At 52.3% G+C, this 22,799-nt stretch overlaps 1 long non-coding RNA gene and 3 other non-coding genes across 4 annotated transcripts; 3 read left to right on the forward strand and 1 right to left on the reverse strand.

Moving 5' to 3' along the window:
- LOC142821460 (uncharacterized) lies at positions 1 to 20,048 on the forward strand. Its single transcript, XR_012898242.1, has 3 exons — positions 1 to 79; positions 17,531 to 17,665; positions 17,962 to 20,048. It is a non-coding gene; the product is annotated as an uncharacterized LOC142821460 (long non-coding RNA).
- On the forward strand, positions 4,879 to 5,044 carry LOC112546267 (U1 spliceosomal RNA). The gene has a single exon (XR_003089917.1). It is a non-coding gene; the product is annotated as a U1 spliceosomal RNA (small nuclear RNA).
- TRNAT-UGU (transfer RNA threonine (anticodon UGU)) lies at positions 15,327 to 15,400 on the forward strand. The gene has a single exon. It is a non-coding gene; the product is annotated as a tRNA-Thr (tRNA).
- A 1,740-nt stretch (positions 20,049 to 21,788) lies between the features above and the next one.
- On the reverse strand, positions 21,789 to 21,952 carry LOC142821697 (U1 spliceosomal RNA). Its single transcript, XR_012898388.1, has one exon. It is a non-coding gene; the product is annotated as a U1 spliceosomal RNA (small nuclear RNA).
- Between the last annotated feature and the right edge of the window lie 847 nt (positions 21,953 to 22,799).

Consider the following 22,799-nt stretch of genomic DNA (forward strand, 5'->3'; position numbering starts at 1 on the left):
GACAAAGGCGGGACGCACTGAAAACCCGGCCGAGGCGGATGGGAGGGAGGCTGGGTGTTAGAGCGCGCGTGCGCAGCAGGTCAGTGACTCCGGTTCCGATCCACCGCCAGGGCTTAGTTCAAAGCCGGAGATGCCTGGTCAGGTCCAGCCGCGTGTGGTTGGGTCCCTGAGAGTCTCCGGCTCTAGAGCCAGGCCGGCTTTGCAGGGGCTACAGCTAAAACGTTCCCCCGCGTCCCGCCCCCGGCAGACAAGCGCCGCCCCGGCCACGTTGTGCCTGTCAGACCCCAGCCCCGGGAAGGGCCCCGAGATCCTTTCCCTCGGGAAACCCCCGTCCCCACCGCGCGGGACGGTTTGCAAACACCTCTGCTGGGTCTCCGCTGCCCCTCCCCGGGTTCCCCTAGGCCCCGAACAGTCCCCTCCAACCCCAAGCCCCCCGCTCCGCACGCACCGGGTTGCAGCGGCACCAGCAGGTGATCTCAAAATTCGCGCCTTAGGACGCGCGGCGGAAGCGCCCCCGAGCTGAGCATGCGCAGTACAGCGGCTGACTGCCCTCAATCTGCGCGCAGGCGCAGGCCCGCAGGAGCTGGAACGCTGGGGTTAGCTGGCCCCGTACACGCGGTTCTGCGCGCTGCTGCCCCGGGCTTGGTTCGGCTGCGGCTGGGCAGGGTCCAGCGCCCCACGGAGGCAGCAGCAGCAGCAGCGGGTGGAAAGACGGAGCTTCCAGACCCGCCCTACAGCAAGGCCGGCCAGAGCAGCAGAGGGCCAGGCCCTGCTTCCCGCTGCCCCTATTGGCTCGTTGCAGAGGAGGGGAGGAGGGTCTGTAGGAGGGTCCCTGCATACGTGTGTGTGGAGAGGGAGGGGGGTGGGAGGAGGACACAGCAATATTTTCCGCGCTGCCTCTGTTGCCGGGACACGGTCCGCGCTCACAGGGACACGGGGCGGGGGGTGAAATCGGGGCCTGTCCCGGGGCCAGAGCCCTGGCGGAGCGTGAGCCCGGCCCGGAGCAGGCGGGTGTGGCTGGGGACAGGGAGGGACGCTGAAGCTGCCCCTGGGAGTGCCCAGTCCGGAGGGGCCAAGGCCGCAGCGAGTCCCAGGGAAAGTCTCCGGCAAGAAGCCACGTGCCCCTCTGCCCGGAGTGCGTCCCGGCACGGTGGTCACTAGAGGGACCCCCGGAGCAGCCCCTGCAAACCGGGACGTGTGGCCCTCGTGGTGTTGCTGCCCCCGCGATCCCTCCCGCAGCGATGGATGGGGTTAGGAAATCTGGGAGGTGTGGGGGCGCAGGAGGACCGGAGTTGAGCTCTGGGAGGGAATGTGGGTGTGGGAGGTGCCAGGGGTGTAGACTGTGTGACGGGGTGGGAGAGCAAGCTTAGGGTGGGGGTGGAGGAGGAGGGGTACGGAACTTTCCTGGTTCACCCTTCCTCTGGCTGCAGTCCCTGTCTGGGCAAGAGGGGAGATGGGGGAGTTTTTAAAGGGGGTTGGGTCCATTTCACACCCTCCTTGCAGACAGACACTCTGGGCTCTGCTGTTCAGTCTGGGCTCTGCCCACCATCCCAGAATTATCCCTCCACCCCTTCCAGTGCCCCACAGCCCCTCCCCTATATCTCTGCTCCCTCCTCACTGCCCCCTGGCTCCCACAGAGCACTTCAGCTGCCTGCCTGGCCAGCCTGAAGCCTCCTGAGCAAAACCCCTCTGACCCCCCAGCAATATCCGTGCCCCAGACGGCCCCAGGCCTGCCCACAGGTGAGGGGTTTTAGAACCCAATCTCACCTACCCCGAACAAGTTCTGTCCGGTTCCAAGAAACCAGGCACAGATCCCAGGTCAATATACACTCTGAATCTTAACCACAAATCATGCTGAGCCAATCCTTTAGAATCTAACATCTAAAGTTTTATTACTAAGAGAAAGGAAAGCATGACAATAAGGTTGTTAAAGTATCATACATTACATGCATCGAATCTCTTCTTGTCTGCAGCAGGTCACCTGGCCTGTGGCCTATCCCTGTGTTCCCTTCTGGTAGCCCTTAGATATCAGTCACCATTCTTTAGGTGTGTCCTTGGCCTAGAGAGGGCTATTGTTCCATGGAGACTTGCTCATTAGCATATCCATAGGCTGAGCATTCTTAGTCTACTGCTCAATCACATACAGAGAAGCTTCCAGTATTAACATAGAGTACATATTCCTAACTTCACACACAGACATTATACAGATATATGAAAAGCATATACAGAATCAGTAGAAGGCAAGCTTTTGTTTGACACCTTACATGCCCCCCTTGTACCACTTTTGGGGGGGCAAACAACCCCCCCCCATGGGTGCATGGGTGCAGCAGTAATCTGGCTGCTTCCCTAAAATCCAGTAGTATGACAGGGACCTGGAGTGCAGGGGGCAGCAGTGAGGTATAGGGAAATGGGCAAGGCCATGTCTAGCTTGTTTGGGGGGGGCACAGAGGAGTCACAGAATCTCCCAGGCTTCCCACCCCACCTCAGCTCATTCAGCTCATTGGTTGGAAGGCAGCAGTGACCTCACAGAGGGGCCATGATCCCAGCCAGGTGAGACAGGCTGCAGCCATCTCAGAGAAGGGCACTCATGGCTTGTCTGTCTGTCTGGAATCTCCTTTGTGAGGTTTCCCCTCGAGGGCAGAACAGACTGAGGGTTGCATCTGGGAGTGTCTCTGGAGATTTTCCTTTTCCCCAGGCTGCAGTGGGAGATGGCTGAGGCAGGCAGGGTTACAGGAGGGGCTGGCACTGAACTGAAGAGCGTTCTGGGGGATGCAAGAGAGGGCTGCAAACACCCAACAAGAACAGGATTTGAACCTATGCGTACAGAGCACAATTGAGTAGTAGTCCATCACCTTAACCACTCAGCCACCTCATCTGAGCTGGTTAAGGTTCTTTCATACTACCCAAACTCAGTACGGCTGGGAACCTTTGTGCCACTTGGCTGGCCAGGGACCCCCAGGGAGAGAAAGTTTTGGCTTTTCATAATATTCCCTGGGCTATTGTACAAAGCTCAGTGCTGGTAACAAACCCAAACACCCCCTGGGCACCCAGAGATGGGCTGGCTAGTCACAGCCTGGTTCAGAGCGCTCTCTGCAGTGGGGAGATGCCCGTGGAGCAGGCACAGGGCAGTGGCACACAACTCTGTTCACCCTGCTATGTCGCATGTGGTTCCTGCTGTCCTGTGCTGTTCTGTGGTAACTCTGTGTGTGTGCCTCAGTTTCCCTAGGCATGTCACTGCTATCTGGATTGGGATGGGAATTCTGGGTGTGACTCACTGAGGCCTGTTCTGTACTAGGCTGGGCTGGTCGGCTGAAGGGACATAAAATGCCGACCTGCCAGGGAAGCCGAATCCAGCTGCACATTGTGCGTCTCTGGTCCCTGGGCTAAGTCTGTTCTATGCTGTCCCCCTGTGATGTAACAAACCTTCTGTTCTACCTGCCAGCTAAGAGTCACATCTGGCTGTGGAGGGAGGTGCAGGGACTGCTGACTCTCCACCCCTCAGTGACACCTGGTGACTTACTGGTGTTTCTCAATTGATGCTTAAATCTACATTAATGGCACCTCAGCCTGGGAGCCTCTGCCTGAGCCTCTTCCTGCTCTTCAGCATCGTTCTTGATCCAAGGCTCATGCCAGGGCAGGAACCCTCATCAGCCCCATTTTGCCGATGGGGGAAGGGAGGCCCACAAGAGGTGGCACGACATGCCTGGAGTCGGCCAGGAGAAGTTCTATGGAGGGGGGGACAGATGCTTTTTCTTAGTGGGAGGGAGGGTGGGTGGGTGTGTTCCTGTTCCCCCCAGTGTTCCCTTTCAGATTGGCTTGTGGAGGGCTGCTGCCTCCCTCCATTTCCTTCTTGCACCTTCCCTGCCCTGGGTGCTGAGGGGCTGCTGGGCCTGGGTCAAGAGGGTGACGTGCCCAGCTGGGTTGGGCTGGGGTGATGGGGGTGAGACTGGTGGCCACATTGCCTGGTGCCTCCTGAACGGCAGCCCCTGACAGAGCCAGGCACTCCTTGGTGTGGGCTGCAGCTGGGCAGAGAAAGCACTCGTGGGGTCGGAGGTCACAGTGCAGGGGTGCAGCTGGGCTCTAAACAGTGGCTCAGGAGGCAGCTCCTGCTGAAGAGTGGGGGAGCCATTAGAGCCTGTTTGCAGATGTTGTCACAAGCAGAGCCCTTTGGGAGTGGGAGCTGGTCCTAAATCTCGAGTGGGGTCCAGCTGCAGCATCAGGGTGGGTGCAGGCAGGAGGGACATGGTGTAGGATCAGGGCCGGCCCAAGCCCTTTTGGCCCCCTCAGGGCTGGCCTGAGCCCAATGTGCGGGCCCGCCTGTGAGGCATGGGCCCACGCCCCCGGGTGTGCGGGCCTGCCCCGGGGCACTCGGCGCATGCACGCACTGGCCACAGCTGCTGGCATACAGCCCTGGGTCTACCCCCGGAGTGTTCAACACATGCGCAGGCAGGTCACAGCCACTGGTGTGCAGCCCGGGGCCTACCCCCAGGGTGCACGGCACATGTGCTACCCAGCCTGGGTTGGTCAACGCTGCTGGCACGCGTGCCGGGCCGTGCAGAGCTCCGCAGCCATGGAGGGAAGGGCGCTGCTGGCCAGCTTTGCGGGGATGCGGGTGCGCCAGCACTGTGGGTGCTGGGCACGTGGCTTCTGATGGCAGCTGTAAGGGACACCGCGCGCCCCTTACAGCTGCCATCAGGCGCCCCCTATCGGTTGGCTCCCTGGGCAGCTGCCTGGTTCGCTCATGCCTCCGTCTGACCCTGTGTAGGCTGGTCATGTAGGGTTGTGAGGCCGGTCATGTAGGGTTGTGAGGCCGTGACCACCCTGAGGTGAGAGTGTTTGGGAGCTTAAGGGCAGGCAGTGGGTGTGCTTGGGGCTCTCATTCTTACCTGGCAAGGGAAATACCATGATCATGTAGGTGGTTTTCCTAGGCTGAGGATCATCCATTGCACTTCAGGTGTGCTGAATCCTGTGATTTCCCCCAAAAGGGGGAGACTTGACTGCATAATTTATGGTAGTGGGGGGACTGCATTTGTGCTTTCCCCTAGTATTTGCTGTGAAAGAAAGAAACAGCTGTTCTCTGTCTAGGTTTTTGTTACTGCTGTTTTACAGTATTTATTTTTTCTTTCTGTCAATTTATGTAGGCAGGAGCTCTCTGCTCCTACTTGTCTGGAAACTGTGAGTCTGCGTCTACACTGTTGGCTTCTTGCGCGAGAACTCTTTTGCGAAACAATCCTTGTGCAAAAACTCTTCCACAAGAGAGCGTCCACACTGCCATGTCCTTTTGCACAAGACCATCCATGGCAGTGTGGACACTCTCTTGCACGAGAAAGCTCCGATGGCCATTTTAATCATAGGGGCTTCTTGTGCAAGAAATTCATGTTGCCCATCTACACTGCCCTCTTGTGGAAGAGCTCTTGTGCAAGAGGGCTTATTCCTCATAGGGAAAGGAATAACTCTTCCCGAAGAAGCCCTGTTTTACAACACTATGCTGTAAATTTACTTGTGCAAGAACGCTCGCGCAGTGTAGACAGCAGGCAAATTTTTGTGCAAGAACAGCTGTTCTTGTGCAAGAAGCTGCCAGTGTAGACATAGCCCAAGAGGCTGTCTCCCCTGACTATGTCCAAACTGGTGGGTTCCTGCGCAAGCAATATGCAGTTGAGGCTAAGCATGGACTATTACTGTACCTCAAATATGTACCTGATGAGCTGTCATTTTCACGGCATGGGGGTTTGCACAAGAAGGAGCTGTCTACACTGCCCCTTCATGTTCAAGAAAACCCTTCGGCTATGTGTACACTGGCGGGTTATTGCTCAAGAAAGGCCGTTCTTTTGGAAAGTGTCCACACTTCCCACCTGCTCTTGCGCAAGAAGATTTACAGTACGGTGTGGTAAGAGAGGGCTTCTTGCACAAGAGTACGCTCTTTTTTAACAGGTGTAAGCCCTCTTGCACAGGGGCTCTTACACAAGAGGGCAGTGTGGCCACTCAGCTGGGATTTCTTGCGCACGAAAGCCCTATGGCTAAAATGGCCATCAGAGCTTTCTTGCACAAGACAGCGTCCACACTGTGGCAGTGTGGACATGTTCTTGTGCAAGACTTCTTGCACAAGAACCCACCAGTGTAGACATATCCTTCTTGTGCAGAGCTGTTCTGCTGCTTATTTTCAAGAGGCATTTTCTTGTGCATGAAGGAGCAGTGTGGTATTCCTCACTTAGCCTCATTTGCATATTGCATGCTCAAGAACCCGTCAGTGTAGACATAGCCTCTGTGCTTTCTGTCCAAGCGTAAACATTTTTCTGCAAAGCAGGGAGATTCTAGCACCTTCTTAGGCAAGTGAGTCTGAATCCTGCACCACGACCTCAGTGGGATCTGCTGGTGAGATGTTGGTTTGCTGCAAATCCTTGGTAATGCTAGTGTTTGGCTTCCTTAGCTGCATCTACACTGTGCATTGTTGCGCAATAAGATATGCAAATGATGTGTGGGGATGAATATTGCCACGTCTCATTTGCATACCTCCTGAGCCATCATTTTTGCAGCACAGACTTTTGCAGAAGAAAGCTGCTACACTGCTCCTTCTTGCACAAAAAAATCCTCTTGTGCAGAGCCCTTCTGCCACTTATTTTCAGGAACCTTTGTGCTACTTGGCAGGGAAATCCAGTTCTGACAAGTCTCTGAGTGGCCAGTGCCAGAGGAGATCCAACATGGATCCCTAGGTCACAAGTCACAGGAACTATTTAGTGGCCCCAGTTACTGACCTAAACACCATCATAACATGATGGCTACATCTACACTGCAGCCTTCTTGTGTAAGACCTGTTTTGTGCAAGAGTTCTTGTGCAAAAGGTCTTCCACAAGAGCACGTCCACCCTGCCATGTGCTTTTGCGCAAGCGATGTGCTTTTGTGCAAGAGCGTCCATGGCAGTGTGGACACTTTCTTGCGCAAGAAAACTCTGATGGACATTTTAGCCATACGGTTTTCTTGCAGAAGAAATTCATGTTGCCTGTCTACACTGCCCTCTGGTGGAAGAGCTCTTGTGCAAGAGGGCTTGTTCCTTGTGGGGAGAGGAATAACTCTTCTGGAAAAAAGCCCTGTTTTACAATACTGTACTGTAAATTTACTTGTGCAAGAATGCTCGTGCAGTGTAGATGCTCTGCACTTTTGTGTGCAAGAACAATTGTTCTTGCGCAAAAAGCCTGCAGTTTAGATGTAGCCTAAGGGTTTATATTCATTTAAAGAGTTCACATACAATGGAAATCCAAGAAAGGTGACTGTCTTCATTAAATAGACACTCCCACAGGGGGCACTAAGATTTGAACCAAGGACCACTTGATCTGTAGTCAAACACTCTACCACATGGCAAGCACCTCTCTGCAGCCAGTATTGAGAAGTGGGTAGGGAATAAGAGGGTTTTGTATAACACATTTTAGGTGAGATGGACCCTCACAGAACCCAGATTGTGATGGACCCTACAAAGGAATTTGTCCTCAAAGCAGCAGAGCTGAGGCAGGACAGAGGTTATGTCCACACAGAAAAGTTATTTTGGAAAAATTGCTGTTACTCCAAAATAACAATGTGAGAGTCTACATAGCAATACCGTTATTTTGAAATAACTGTGAAATAACGGACGGCTAATACCGACTTCTGTAAAACTCGTAGGAAGATTATCGCCTATTCTGAAATAGCTATTTTAAAATGAGGCGTGTGTGTAGATGCTCCACTTTTGCTATTTCAAAATAGCCCCTCCCCAGGGACATTCTAAGTTATTCCCCCTGGGGCTCTAAATCAAGGTAGCTCGTCTACATTAGGGAAGCCTCCTCGGACTCATTTTGCGGTTTCCCTGCAGTGTAGACATGCTATTTTGAAATAAGCTAAGCTAAGCTTATTCCAAATTAAATGTGCGGTGTCGATGTAGCCAGAGAGTCCTGAGAGATGAAGCAGCTGGAGGGAAGCCAGGAGAGCAGAGGCCAGTCTGAAAGCTGAGTGTCCCTGGTGTTTACCCAGCCCCCATATGTAGGTCCCATGGTGTAAGAGGCTGCACTGGGGTCTCTGAATCCTGCAGGCTGAGTTCAAATCTCAGTGGGACTTGCTTGGGTGGTCCTCATGCTCCATACTTTTTGGCTTCCTTGTCCTGAGGTTCACCAACGGCAGTTTTGCTTGTCTGAGGCCCAATAGAGCTTCATCACCAGATGGAACAGACTTGTGGTTGGGTGCCTGATGCCATCACAGCTGCAAGGCAGATGCCCATCCCACCCCTGAGCTCAGCCCATGCTGGAGGCAGCCAGAGAGTGTGAGCAGAACAGAGGAGGGGAGGGAGGATTTGTATATTTTGGGAAGGGTCCTGAGTCCCGGGTCCTAGCCACACGCCTTGGAACAAAGACCAATGGCCCCTGCACAAAGTGCATTGTTAGGGCAGCAGGAAAGGGACTGGCCCCTCACCACCAGCGAGCAGGTGGGAGAAGATGGGAGTGAATCTTGCTTCCTCTCACTTGCAAAGGGAGCACTAACCCGCTTGCAACCCATCTCTAGTGCTCTGGATTCAACCAGCCCCAGCAGCTTTGTGCCTCACTAGGGTGGGTTTTTACGGAGACCAGGGAGGAAGAGGGAGGGGTCTCTGGATGCGCAGAGCCCCCTGGCTCTGCCTGTGAAAAGAAGGAACAAGGGCACAGCAAAAACTTAAATTCCACTTTGTGCTTCTTGACTTTTTCAATCTAAGGACTTCGACAAAACATTGTGAATATCTGCTCCAGTGGTGCAATGGGTCAGTGCACAGTACTTATAAGACAGTACTCATAGGAGACATGCTGAGGTTGTGAGTTCAAACCTCACCTGGTGCAGTGGTTTTTAGTCCCTGCTGGGTTGTCCCCTTGCAGAGGTTCCCAAACGTTTCAGCATCACTCCCCCCCTTTTTGATTTTTGAAAAACCTTCATGCCCCCCCCCCCTCCAAAATAGCAGGAAAACTTGTTGAGCAAAAAACCCCAAACAAACGAACTTGATGAAGGAGGCTGGGTCACCACATGCTCCCCCCCCCCCTGGAATTTCTACACAAACCCTCCCCAGGGGGACACGAAACCCGATTTGGGAACCCATGCCTTGCAGTGAATGCTGGGAGAGCTGGGATTCCACCCCAGAGGATGGGATCAGTAAAAATTCCCCCTTCACATATTATGGCCTCATCAGAGTGATTACTGAGTGGCCAGGATCTTCTCCACCCCTGTCAGCAGCCGCAGCCCCTTTCAGCCACGGTTCAGCCCAGGAAAAGAAGTGGGAGATGGGACAAAGTAGCCTGTCTCGCTACTTTGTCCCATTTCCCACTTCTCTTCATGATCTTCTCCAGTGGCTGAAAGGGACAGTGGCTGCTGACGGGGGCAGGGGAAAGAAAATGGGCAACGAAAACCCTGGCAGAAAGAGGGTCAAGGGTCCGATCCTCTCTGTGCTACTTGGCCTCCGCTCCTGGCTACCCAGCATTCACTCTGAAGAGGCCATAATATGTGAAGGGGGAATTTTTACTGATCCCTTCTCCTTTGAGCTAGGATCCCAGCGTTCACTGGAAGAGGACAGCCTAGTAGGGACTGAAGACCAGTGTTCCCAGTGAGATTTTAACTCACAACCTCAGCATATCTCTTACAAGTAATGCCTTAGAAGTACAGTATGCTGACCCATCGCACCACCAGAATAGTGCTTGAAACAGTTTCTTCAAAGTCCTTAGATTGAAAAAATCAAGAAGCAAAAGTGGAATTGAACAAGTGGGGCAAGAAGATCAATTCTGAAGGATTTGCACAAACCAACACCTCACCAGAAGGTCTCACTGAGGTTTGAACTCCGCTTACAGGAGTCAAAGTGCTGCTGTGTGCCTGAGGCTCTCAGCTACTTGATATTCTACTCTCCTTGCTTGTTCCAATTAACTGCTTCACCTCTCCAGACCTTGCTCCATCTGCATGTGGCCTCATGGGAACGATCTGGCTCCCTCTCCAGCAGAGGAAGGAGAAACATTTTCATGTGTTACCCTGTATCCCCCTGCTCTGAGCTCCATGGGACAGGGAGAAGCTCCAGGAGATGGTTCCCCTGGGATCATGTCTCACATTGATCCAAAGGTTGTGGGGACCCAGACCACCCTGCAGCCAGAATGCCAGTTCCTAGAAGCTCCCCTATAGAAAGGATTCGACTGAGGGGCCAGGAAGAAGCCGGGGAGAGATGAGTGCCAGAGGTTTTGGGTGGGAGAGTACCACTTCTTGGCTCTTGGGCTAAATTGAAGAGCATCAAACAGGGAAGTGGCTACTGGACACTCTGCATGGCCATTCCTCCCCAGCTGGACATGATTCTTGTTCTTCTGCATGGCACAGCCCATGGAGACCAGGGACTTGCCAATGGGCATCCAGATCACACCCTTGTTGAATTGATGGGAATAGAAACCAGACACACAGGTTAGAACTGCTTTTAGCTGAGGGACAGGTTTGTCTGGTTTATGTGCATTGGCACATGAAATCATTATGGGTCTGTACTCATTTTAAGAATCCCTGTACAACAGAAATCGAAAATGTGACACCTTGGAGATACAATTGTTCCATTTAAGATGATCAGCTTTTTAAGGGGGTACTTGGAGTTGAAGCAAGGACCACTTGAGCTGCAGCAAAGCACTCTACCACTGAGCTACACCCCCTCATAGCAATCATGCCTTTGCATCCAGTGTTGGGAAATTAGCACCTAGCTGCACTTTCTGCAGGAGCAGATGGTGCTTCACACACATGGCGGCCCTCCCTGAGGTTGAACATGTATGGTGCTCCCCCCAGGCTGTAACCAGCATAATGTCTCACAATAGTGCACCATCTCCTGTGCTCCTGCCTCTCCTGCCCTGTGTGGGTATGTCTACACTTGCACTCTCTTTAGAGAAAGGGATGCAAATGCAGACATCCAAAATTGCAAATGAAGCTGGGATTTAAATATCCCACATTTAATTTACATATTCACCAATGGGCACTATTTCAAAATACTTTATTTAGAAATAAAAAATGCTATTTAGATCTGGTTATTTCAGGAGAAAACCCTTCTTTCAAAATACCCCTTAAACCTCATTTTATGTTTCTCGGCTCTTGGTCTAAGTTCAAGAGCAGCCAAGGGAGAGAAAGGGAAGTGGCTGCAAAATGCTCTGCAGGGCCTGGGGATCCGAACCAAGAGCTGTCCTCATCTTTTTTTGCCATAAAGCATTGCTTCTTGGCCATTTGGCTAAGATCAAGCGCTTCCTGCCGCTCAGAGAGGATGAAAAGTGGTGAAAGGTAGCCTTCAGCTGCCATACCTATTTGTTCCCATTTTTCGGAGTTAAAGTAAAAGCTCCCTAGCAAGTGTTGCTGCTCCCTCCCCACATTGCAGTAACAGGTCTTGAACTCAGCTCTACCACTCTGGAAATAGAGCTATGCTCACCGCTGTACTACCAAGGCCTGGGCCTGTAGTTTGTGGAAAAATTAGGGAGGTGGGGAAGTGGCTGCTGGCTGCTCTGAATCACCTGGGGATCCAGCCCAAAAGCTGTCCTCGTGTTTTTTGCCGTAAAGCGTTGCTTCTCAGCTGTTTGGCTAAGATGGAGCACTTCCTGCCTCTCAGAGAGCCATGTCACAGGCACAAGACCCCTCTGGCCCTTCTAGGACACATCCCAGGACCAAGCAAAGGGCAGCAAATGCTGGGCACCGTCCTGGTTTGTGCCACAGATAAAGACCCTCTTGGAGCTATGGTCGAAGGAGGAGTCTCTGGAGGCCCTGCAGTCCAGGTGGAGGAATGCGGATATTTATGGCTGAGTGGCTGATGGCCTTGCTGAGAAATGTCATCTCCAGCACACCACAGACCATGTCAGAGCAAAGGCTAAGGAACTGTGGCAGGGTTATATCAGGGCCCAAGAGCACAGCACCTGCTCCAGGCAAGCACCGCATTACTCTGCATACTATGAGGAACTGGACCAAATCCTGGGAACCGCTGTGTCCAAGGACAGTTGTGGAGTCTGGGACGGAGATACCTGGGTGGCAGCAACTGCAGCTCCAGGATGACAACCCTGATGAGCAGCAGCTCCAGGACAAGGAGGAGGATTCCAGGGCTATGTCTACACTGGCTGGTTATTGCACAAGAAGGGTTGTTCCTCTGCAGAGGGTCCACAGTGCCAGCTTGCTCTTGCTCAAGAAGATTTTCAGTAAAGCGTGGTAAGAGAGGGCATCTTGGCCAAGAGCTATGCTCTTTTTTAACAGGTGTAAGTCCTCTTGCCCAGGAGCTCTTGTGCTAGAGGGCAGTGTGGATGCGCTGCAGGGGTTTTTTACTCAAGAAAGCCCTCTGGCTAAAATGGCCATTGGAGCTTTCTTGCACAAGAGAGCGTCCACACTGCCATGGATGCTCTTGTGCAAAATCACGTGGCACATGGCAGTTTGGATGTGTTCTTGTGCAAGAGTTCTTGCACAAGAACCCTTGCCAAGATATTCTTGCGCAAGAAGCCACCAGTGTAGACATAGCCCAGGAGTGTTGTGACTCTCACCTTGGAACCTGTCCCCCAGACTCAAGAGGCCTCCCAAATGTCTTTGGGCACTAGCAAGGGAACATCAGGTGAGGACTGTGACGTTGCAACACACACAGGGCAGAGGAGGCGGGAGCACAAGGGATGGTGCCTTACCTTTATGCATCATGCTGATCACAGTCTGGGGGGGCCCACACATGTCCAATCGCATGCAGGGTACCACCTGCTCCTGCAGACATTGCTGCCAGGGGGTAAGTTCCCAACAGTGGGCGCAAACATACATTCACTATGGGGTGTCGCTTAGTAGTAGTAGAGTGTTTGAGTGCAAATTAAGAGGGTCTTAGTTCAATGCCAAGTGCCTCCTTAAAAAGTTGATTATCCTAAGTGAAACATTTGCATCTCCAAGTGTCTCACATCTTGGATTTCTATTGTACAGGGATTCTTAAAATGTCAGCAAACCCCTTATGTGTTCTTGTGCCAATGCACATAAACCAAGCAAATCCATCCCTCAACTGAAACCAGTTCAAACCTGCTGTGTGTCTGGTTTCTATTCCCATCAATTGAGCAAGGGTGTGATCTGAATGCCCATTGGCAGGTCCTTGCTCTTCATTGGCTGTTCTGTACAGAACAGAGCGAGAACCACGTCCAGCTGGAGATGAATTGCTGTGATCAATCTTCTGGAACTTGATTCAGTGAGTCAAACTAAGACTCACTAAATCAAACCCAGAGGGCACCCCCACCAGCTTCCAGTACTTCTGCTCTTTGCTTCCTTTGGCTTCCCGCTGTTGGGACATTGCCAAAGCTCAACTGAAGGAAGCCGACTCCAGTTACATATAGAGAGATGGTAGGAAAAGCAGACACATTGGCCAGGCATCACTGAGGGCTGCCTCCCTCATCTCCCCGATACCTGGCAGGTGCTGTGACCAGCTTAGCCATGGGCCTTTTCTCCCAGCTGCTCCACATGTAGCCATTGCCCATGCCACGTAAGGGGAGAAGAAAGTCACTCTCCATGGCTGCAGGAGCTTTGCACTCGCAGGATCTCTGGGAGCTGATCCCTACCCACCCCAGGACATTGCAAGGGCATGTGGTGCTGGCTTTCCTGTCCCAGCAATTGCAGTCAGAGCTCTGCCTTGACAGTGCCAGTCACAGCAGCCTCTGCACCTGCTGCAGGCTTGTGGTTTCCTTCTTCCCAATGCTCCTCTCCAGTCAGCCTTTTCCTGAATCAGAAGTTCCATGGTTGGCCAGAGGAGGCCTCTCCTGTATCCTAGAAGGGTATAGAAAAATATGAGCAAAGGCTACAACAGTGCACCAATAGGAGTTCAACCCAGGGTCTCCTTCTTACAAGGGAGGCACTTTAACCAGCTAAGCCATGGTGCCCTCCTCAGACAGTGGTATAAAATTTTTCTATTTTAAGGTTTCAGACAACACCTTTGAGTCCCGATATGAAGCCATTTCTCTCCAGCCTTTCCACCCTGTCACTGTCTGGCTCCCTGGGCACAGAAAGCTACAGCTCAGTGGACAGGGGGCTTTGGCTTCCTTGATCATGGGATGTTGTTGCAGGAAGGGCTTCTCAGCAGGGATGCGGTTCACCTGTTAAGGAAGGGGAAGAGTATTTGGATGCAGACTGGCTAAGCGAACGAGGCGGCATTAAAGTAGGTTTGATGGGGGCAGGTGCCCAAAGCCCACAGGTAAGTGAATCACATGGACACCTGGGAGATGGGGCAGACATGGGAGAGAGCAGGAGCTGTAACAGCAGAGATAAAGGAGGGACGAGGGACCACTGGGAAGCAAAATCTAATCTGTGTCTTGGATGCTGGTATAGACACACAGGAGCGATGGGTAATAAGCAGGAAGAAGTTGGTATCACAGGGACTTGGTGGGATAATACACACGACATGAACATTGGCATAAAAGGGTACAGCTTGCTCAGAAAGGAGTGGGAGGAGGAGTTTCCTTAGATAGGAAACATGTGAACACTTGGCCTGAGGTGGAGAGGGACACAGGAGACAGACTTGTTGGGAGTCTCTCGATGAGGTTAAAGGGGTAAAATCCAAGGGTAATGTCACTCTAAGTGTCTATTAGAGACACCTCCCCAGGCAAAAGAGGTGCATGAGGCTTTTTAAACCATTAACAAAATCATCCAAAGCACAGCTGGTTTCACACACACTCAGCTTCACCTACAGCTGGGAGTCTGTTTGCAGTCAGCCGAAAAGAAACTGGCCGGCAGAACCAAGGCTCCGGATAGTTCTGGGTCCAGATGTGTAAACAGCTGGCAGTCAAGCTTGTTGCCCTTGTTAGGGGTGTGACCAAAACACAGACCTCACTGTGAGCAGGATTTGAGCCTGCACAGATAAACACTTTTGGAGTGTTAATCCAACTACTTAACCACTTGGCCATCATTACTGTGAGAAAACCTTCTCCTGTACTCATATGTGCACAAAAAAATTGTTATTTCCTCCCTGGCCAACTCAGATTGCTACTGGGCAAAGGAATTCTCTCTTAATTCTGTGCCCTCAGGAAGGTACCAACCCAAAGGAAGCCAGGCTCCCACCTGGGGTCTCCAACCCAAACCCTGAGACCCAGGGGTTTAAAATCCAGACAGTCAATGTTTGCTGCACTTCTCCCTCCCCCCAGCAATGCTAAATCTCAAGGCCAGCTCTACAGTCCCAGTGGCTGGGGGAGATGTGCCTGTCAGAGCCTCTGCCCACTGAGCTGTAGCTTTCTGTGCCCAGGGAACCAGACACTTCCAGGGCTGGAGGGAAATGGGGAATGGCTGCACTTTGGGAGTCAAAGGTGTCATCTGGGACCATAGAATAGAACAGTTTTACCAAACTGTATGAGAAGGGCACCATGGCTTAGCTGGCTAAAGCACCTGCCTTGTAAACAGGAGATCCTGGGTTCAGCTCCCAGTGGTGCCTTACTGTGGCCTTTTGTAACATTTTCCTATGTCCTTCTGGGACACAGAAGAGGCCTCCCCTGGCCACCCATGGAACTGGTAGTTCAGGAAAAGGATGATTGGAGAGGCTCGTCAGGGAGAAGGAAACCTGGAGCTGGTGCAGAGGCTGCTTTGACTGGCACTGGCAAGGCAGGGCTCTGACTCCCACTGTAAGTCCCTGGGTACTGGCCACTGAGTCCTGCTCCATGGTTTCCCCAGTGCTCTGGCTGAGAGAGATATGCCTGTAACTCCCTTCTTGGAGCATGGGCCCTGCCCCGCCTGGTGGGAGAAGGGGACAAACACAAGGGCGCTGACACTCCAGCAGTGGGGCACTTGAGCCCTTCAGCTGGATTCAGACCAGGCCGGTTGGAGCTTCTCGTGCTCGCCGAGGGGGATTCTGCACTTGCTGCCTTGGGAGCCAGGGTCACATTGCAGAGCTCCCCCAGGGCCGTCCCATGGCACTGCCAAGCCAGCCCCAGCCGCTCTCCCTGCCCTCAGCAATGTGGCTGCATTTTATCCTTCCCCTTCAGTAACAACCAACCATTCCCTGCCCAGCCCCAGCCCCAGCCCCAGCCCCAGCCCCAGCCCCCGTGGGACCTGCTCCCTTCCCCAGGAGCAGTGAGCACCTGCGTGGCTCTGTACTGAGGCTACGGCTGTGGGAGACAAGCTCCTGGCTTTGGGAGGGACACATGATGTCAAGGTGTTGAGTTTTACCCATGGCTAGTGTGGGATGACCCACACTCTGGGGGCAGCTGGAGGTGCCTCCTGAGAGCTGATTTTTAGAGGGGTGTGATCAAACCTTCCTGTGTTTCTGGCTCCTTCCAAGGGCTAAAATCTGGTACCTAAAAGTTGAGGAATATGCATTTGGAAGACGGAATTTTTGTCTTTTTAATATTACTGGTCTGCCACAGTGGCTTAATGGACAAGGCAAGGGACTGTGGGTTGAGGTCCCTTCTGGGAAGACAATTGAGATGTTTCCAGGTAGATGTAGAGTCATGTGCTTTTGCGCAAGAGTGTCCACAGCAGCATGAACGCTCTCTTGTGCTCTGATGGGCTGCGGGACGGTGGCTGTACACTGCTGCTGAAAGGCCCTTGTGAGCTGCTCAGCCTCTGGTCCCCACCCTGGCAGGAACTTCTCCTGCTTGTTTCCACAACTATTCTGGAGAACACCGCAGGCTACCACCACTTAGGGGATGTTTGTCTCACCAAGGTCCAGCCAGGGGAGCAGACAGCGGAACCTCCCTTTAAGGGGCCTGAAGGCTCCTCCACATCAAAACGGGCCCTGCAGAGCCTGCCTGGGAAACCTTCCTTGCTTTAGGCTGCATGTTCTGTCTAGGGCTTCATCAGCCCAGGGAGCATCCACATCTCTGGCTCTGGGGGTGCAGATAGGGGAAAAGTGCTGCGGGGCATCTTCTGGTAGAGCCTGGAGCTACAAAATATCCCAGCATCATGCACCCCCTACCAAACATCCCAGACAGAGAATTGTAGGCCAGAGACATGCCTGTGCAGGAGCCAAAGTAGCTCAGTTGGGAAAGCATTAAACTGATGATCTAAAGGCCCCAGTTCAATCCCAGGCTTTGGTATGTAGCAGGGACCTTTCTGCTAGGCCAGAATTACTTTTGCGTTTGATCATCAGGTCACTGTTTTCAGCTACTGCTTGGCACTGACAAATCATATACATGGGATTAACCCTCCCACCTCTTCTGCAGGGTCCCTGCTTCCTTGGCTTAATGCCCACCCAGTGCTGGCTGTAGAGGTGGGCACAAGGGCTGTAGCTCAGGGTCTAAGGCCTTTCCAGCCTGCAGGAGAAGGATGTTGCCAGAGTCTACTCCCACCAGGCTGGGGCTGCTCAGGGTCTGTGTCTGCTGGTCCCTGCTCCAAACCAGGACTCCTGACTGCTCCTTGCAACCTGCTCAGCCTGTTCTGGACTCCCCTCCCAGAGCAGGCAGCTGAAGGAGAACAGGCCACCTTGCCACAAGCATGTAGTGCCAGCAAGGGGCTTGAACCCAGCACCCTGACATTATTAGCACCAAACACTAATCAGCTGAGCCTGCCAGTCCACACCAGTGCTGTACTGAATTCTCTGTTAATTCTGTGCCCTCTGTGCCCTTAGGAAGGGACCAAACAGAAGGAGGCCAGGCCCCCACCTGAGGACTCCAACCCAAATCCTGAGACCCAAGGGTTACCAATCCAGATGATCAATGTTTGCTCCACTTCTCCCTTCCCTCAACCTTGCCAAACCACAAAGGTAACTCTACAGTCCCAGAGGCTGGGGGAGATGTGCATGTCAGAGCCTCTGTTCACTGAGTTGTAGCTTTCTGTGCCTGGGGAGCCAGACACTGCCAGGGCTGGGGGGAAATGGGAGTCAAAGGTGTTGTCTGGGACCATAGAATAGAACAATTTTATGATTTATTTTTTGAGCCTGGTGCTATGGCTTAGCTGGCTAAAGCACTTGCTTTGTCAACAGGAGATCCTGGATTCAATTCCCCCTGGTGCCTTGTTGCAGCCTTTGCTCACACTTTCCTATATCCTTCTTTGACACAGGAGAGGCCTCCTCTGGCCACCCATGGAACTGCTGATTCAGGAAAAGGCTGATTGGGGAGGAACGTTGGAAAGAAGGAAACCACGAGCCTGGAGCAGGTGCAGAGGCTGCTGTGACTGGCACAGGCAAGGCAGGGCTCTGACTGCAATTGCTGGGAGAGGAGAGCCAGCACCACATGCCCTTGTGATTCCCTGGGGCTGTCAGTGTTCAGAGATCCTGAGGGTGCAATCTCTGCAGCTCCTGCAGCCATGGAGAGTGACTCTTCTCCTCCTTCCCTCGGGATGGGCAATGGAAACACGTGGAGCAGCTGGGAGAAAAGTCCCAGAGAGCCGCCCCATAACTAAGCTGTCCCAGGCACCTGCCAGGTAATTTTGAAAGAAGCATTTTCTTTCCAAATAACCGTGTTTAGACAGTGTTTCTTTTTTCAAAATAATGCTATTTTGAAATAGCGCCATAATGTAATTATGCAAATGAAGCCCAGGAAATTCAAATCCACGCTTCATTTGTAATTTTGCTCATCTGGAGTTGCATTCCTCCCTCGAAGGAGGAGTGCAGTGTCGACATACCCTCTGTGAAAAGAAGTGAAGAGGACACTCCTGTCAGTGAGGAACAGGGCACATGGATCCCACCCTTTCCTGCAAAAAAATGAAACAGCTGAGCACTTTGCAGAGAACAGGCCATAGCCCTGCTGTGTGAGGCTCCATCATGCACAGATTCTGCGCAGGGCCAACCTGCTGGGATGAGGCTCTGGCCATGGACTTTCCTCCCCTCTCTGTTACCTCCTGCACCTGGGGCTGAAAGGGACAGTCTTGCCTAGCTGCCTTCCCCAGTGGGAGCAGAAAATGCTTATGGGGGGCTCACACATTGTCCCCAATGCACTGGCCTGAGGCAATAAATTCTTGCTGCCTCTGGGTGCACCCAAATGCCCCTTTGGGGGGGGGGCAGGCTCCCCAGCTCACACCCCTCCTGTCACACTTGGTGCCGTGAGAACAAAGCTTGCAAAGGGGTTTGATTTTCCTCCATCTCCCCTTGCTGCCATGCTAAAAGAAATCCTGAACCCTGTGTCCTGTAACTGGAGAGATGGCCCTGTGCTGCAGTATAAAACAGCATGTAGCCTTGATAGCTCAGTTGGTAGCACACGAGACTTTTAATCTCAGGGTCATGGATTCAAGCCCTATGCTGGCTGATATCCTTCCTTAACTCTCAGTCTACAAGCAATTTACTCTCAGCATTAACCAGGGTTTTAGAAAGAAAATGTCTAGTTCTGGGGTCAAACCAGAGTCACATTATGGCACTGAGATTGCCCAATTCAGTTTCTCTGAGTTACAAGACAAATAATGGTTTGAATCTGGTTCCTGGTCACTTAAAAATCTGGGTTCTCTGGGTCTGGTTCAGGTCTAGTGATTCCAGCCCAGCGAATCAAAGCTGCATCTGCTGAACTGTCCCTGGGGAGTGTAGGGCAGCCCAGAGGGATTCAGGCACGTGGGGAGGAGTCCCTGGTTACAGCACAGGCAGAGGAGGCTGGTGTCTGTCTGCTCAGGGTACAAAGCCCCAGAGTTGGCTGAGTTTCCTGGGTCAGATAATACTGCCTCTGACACCGTGATCTAGGAGCTCAGGTGGGTCTGTAGCAGGAAGACGTTCATTGTGGCCCCTCTGGACCCACTCTGGCTGGGTACATTCCCCTTATGGCAGCCGCAGGCTGTGCTGGCATCAGCTCCAGATGACAGGGAGAGAACTGGGGGACAAAGCTCAGGAGGGGCAGGAAAGTGACTCAGCCAAACCAGCCTCTTCCAGCCTCAGTTTGTGCCTGAGGGGAGGGAAGCCCCTGTGTGTCTGCAGGTCTCAGAGCTGCTGCCCTCAGTAACACAGTGTGAAAGTAGAAAGAATTATACTGTAAGATAAAGATGAATTATGATGTAATAATTGAATAAATTGAAGGAATACTGTTTGTCTCTGAAAAGGAAGAAGAAAAGTATGTTAATGTTGTTTGTAGGTATGCAGATCAGAGTGCTAGCCAGGTGTGCCTGAGTTAATAGGAAAAGGAACATTTAGGCTGTGTCTGCACTGGCACGCTTTTCTGTAAAAGGGATGCATGAGACACTTCGGAATTGCAAATTCCACGGGGGATTTAAATATCCCCCGCGGCATTTGCATGAACATGGATGCTGCTTTTTTCCGGCTCGGGGTTTTGCCGGAAAAAAGTGCCAGTCTAGACGGGATCTTGCGGAAAATAAGCCCTTTTCCAGAAGATCCCTTATTCCTACTTGAAAGATCCTTATTCCTACTTTTCTGAACAGGCCCATTGGGTGGGGAGTGAACATTCTCCCATTTCTAAAAGAGTAAACACCACATGGACAGGGCAGGAAAAACTGACCAGAGTCTCCATTGGTCCATCAATGGCTACTAGCCAGGATGGGCAGGGAGGGTGTCCTGAGCCTCTGTTTGCCAGAAGCTGGGAATGGGTGACAGGGGGTGGATCACTTGGGGATTCCCTGTTTTGTTCATTCTCTCGGGGGCACCTGCATTAGCCACTGTGGGCAGACAGGACACTGGGGCTACGTCTACACTGGCAGCTTCTTGTGGAAGCACAGCCATTCTTCCGCAAAAACTTGCCGGCTGTCTACACTGCATGAGCATTCTTCCAGAAGTGAGTTTACAGTATAGCATTGTAAAACAGGGCTTCTTCCGGAAGAGTTATTCCTCTCCCCACGGGCTGTGTATAGACTGGCAAGATCTAGACTGGCAAAATCATCTGATTTTGCGGAAAAACTTGCCATCTGTCTACACTGGCCGTTTGTATTTCCAGAAAAGCACTGACGATCTCATGTGAGACCGTCAGTGATTTTCCAGAAAAACTATGCTGCTCCCATTTGGGCAAAAGTCTTTTTCCTTAGTGTTTCCTTAGTAGTGTTTTCCGCAAAAAAGCCCCGATTGCGAAAATGGCGATCGGGGCTTTTTTGCGGAAAACTGTGTCTAGATTGGCCACAGACGCTTTTCCGCAAAAAGTGCTTTTGCGGAAAAGCTTCCTGCCAATCTAGATGTGCTTTTCTGAAAATGCTTTTAACGGAAAACTTTTCCATTAAAAGCATTTTCGGAAATTCATGCCAGTCTAGACGTAGCCACGAGGAATAAGCCCTCTTGCGCAAGAGGGCAGTGTAAACAGGCAACATGAATTTCTTGCACAAGAAACCCCTATGGCTAAAATGGCCCGCAGAGCTTTCTTGCACAAGAGAGCGTACACACTGCCATAGATGCTCTTGCTCAAAAGTACATGCCAGTGTAGATGCGCTCTTGTGGAAGATTTTTTGCACAAGAACTCTTCCACAAACACAAGAAGCACAAGAAGCTGCCAGTGTAGACATAGCCCATGGCTGTGTCTAGACTGGCAAGTTTTTCCACAAAATCATCTGCTTTTGCGGAAAGACTTGCCAGCTGTCTACACTGGCCACTTGAATTTCCGCAAAAACACTGACGATCTCACGTAAGATTGTCAGTGCTTTTGCGGAAATACTATGCTGCTCCCGTTCAGGCAAAAGTCTTTTTCCGAAAAACTTTTGCGCAAAAGGGCCAGTGTAGACTGCAGAGATTTGTTTTCCGCAAAAAAGGCCCGATTGCGAAAATGGCAATTGGGGCTCTTTTGCGCAAAAGTGCATTTAGATTGGCCACGGATGCTTTTCCGCAAAAAGGGCATTGGCAGAAAAGCATCCGTGCCAATCGAGACGCTCTTTTCCGAAAATGCTTTTAACAGAAAACTTTTCCATTAAAAGCATTTCTAGAAAATCATGCCAGTGTAGACGTAGCCCATGTGTCTGTCTCTCACAATAAGTAACAGGGAAAAGCACAAATACAGTCCTCCACTACTACAAATGGTGGAATCAAATTTTCCACCTTTGGGGAAATTACAGAAATCAACACAACCATAGTGCAATAGATGAGCTTCACCCTCGAAAAGCCACCTTTATGACCATGCTATTTCCCCTGAGAGGTATGTATGAGAAGCCCAGGCACAACCACTGCCCCCCAAGCACCTAAACACTCTCACCTCAGGGTGGGCACAACCTCACCACCCCAAGTGGCCATGCCTGCACCACATCCCTCCTGCTCACTCTCCTCCCCCCCTCGGACACCTCCTGATGCCCCAGGCCAGCCCCAATCACCAAATTCAGGCCCAGCTAACCAGCCTGCTCCTGCTCCCACAGGGCTCTGCTCGTGACAATATCTGCATACGGCAGTGGTCCCCAGCCTTTTGGGGCTGCCGGGCATCTAAGGGTGGGGCCGCTCACACACTGGGCATTCGGGGGCAGGGCCGTGCATGTGCCGCGTGCCTGGGGCAGGGGCCAGCACCGTGCATGTGCCATGTGCCCGGGGGCAGGGCCAGTCCAGATCATTCCATGGGTGCACATAAATGCCCCGGCGGGTGCCATGGTGCCTGCGGGCACTGCGTTGGGGATCACTGGCATATAGGATTCAATGGGAGAAGAGGGAAACCATCCTGTAGTTGGGACCCTCCTCCCAGAGGATGTTGCGGTATCCTCTCGCACTGAGGATACCTCTGAGGGGGAGGGAATACCAGTTAGGAAGAGGCAGGTGTTAGTAGTGGGTGATTTAATCGTTAGAAACATAGATAGTTGGGTTTGTGATGACCGGGAGAACCGTATGGTCACTTGCCTGCCTGGTGCGAAGGTTGCGGATCTCTCGAGGCATCTAGACAGACTTATGTGTTGTGCTGGGGAGAAGCCGGTGGTCGTGGTACATGTAGGTACCAATGACATAGGGAAGGGTAGGAGAGATGTCCTGGAGGCCAAATTTAGGCTGCTAGGAAAGAGACTGAAATCCAGGA

This window comes from Pelodiscus sinensis, chromosome 31 (genome assembly GCF_049634645.1).
Source record: "Pelodiscus sinensis isolate JC-2024 chromosome 31, ASM4963464v1, whole genome shotgun sequence".
Classification (NCBI taxonomy): domain Eukaryota; kingdom Metazoa; phylum Chordata; order Testudines; family Trionychidae; genus Pelodiscus; species Pelodiscus sinensis.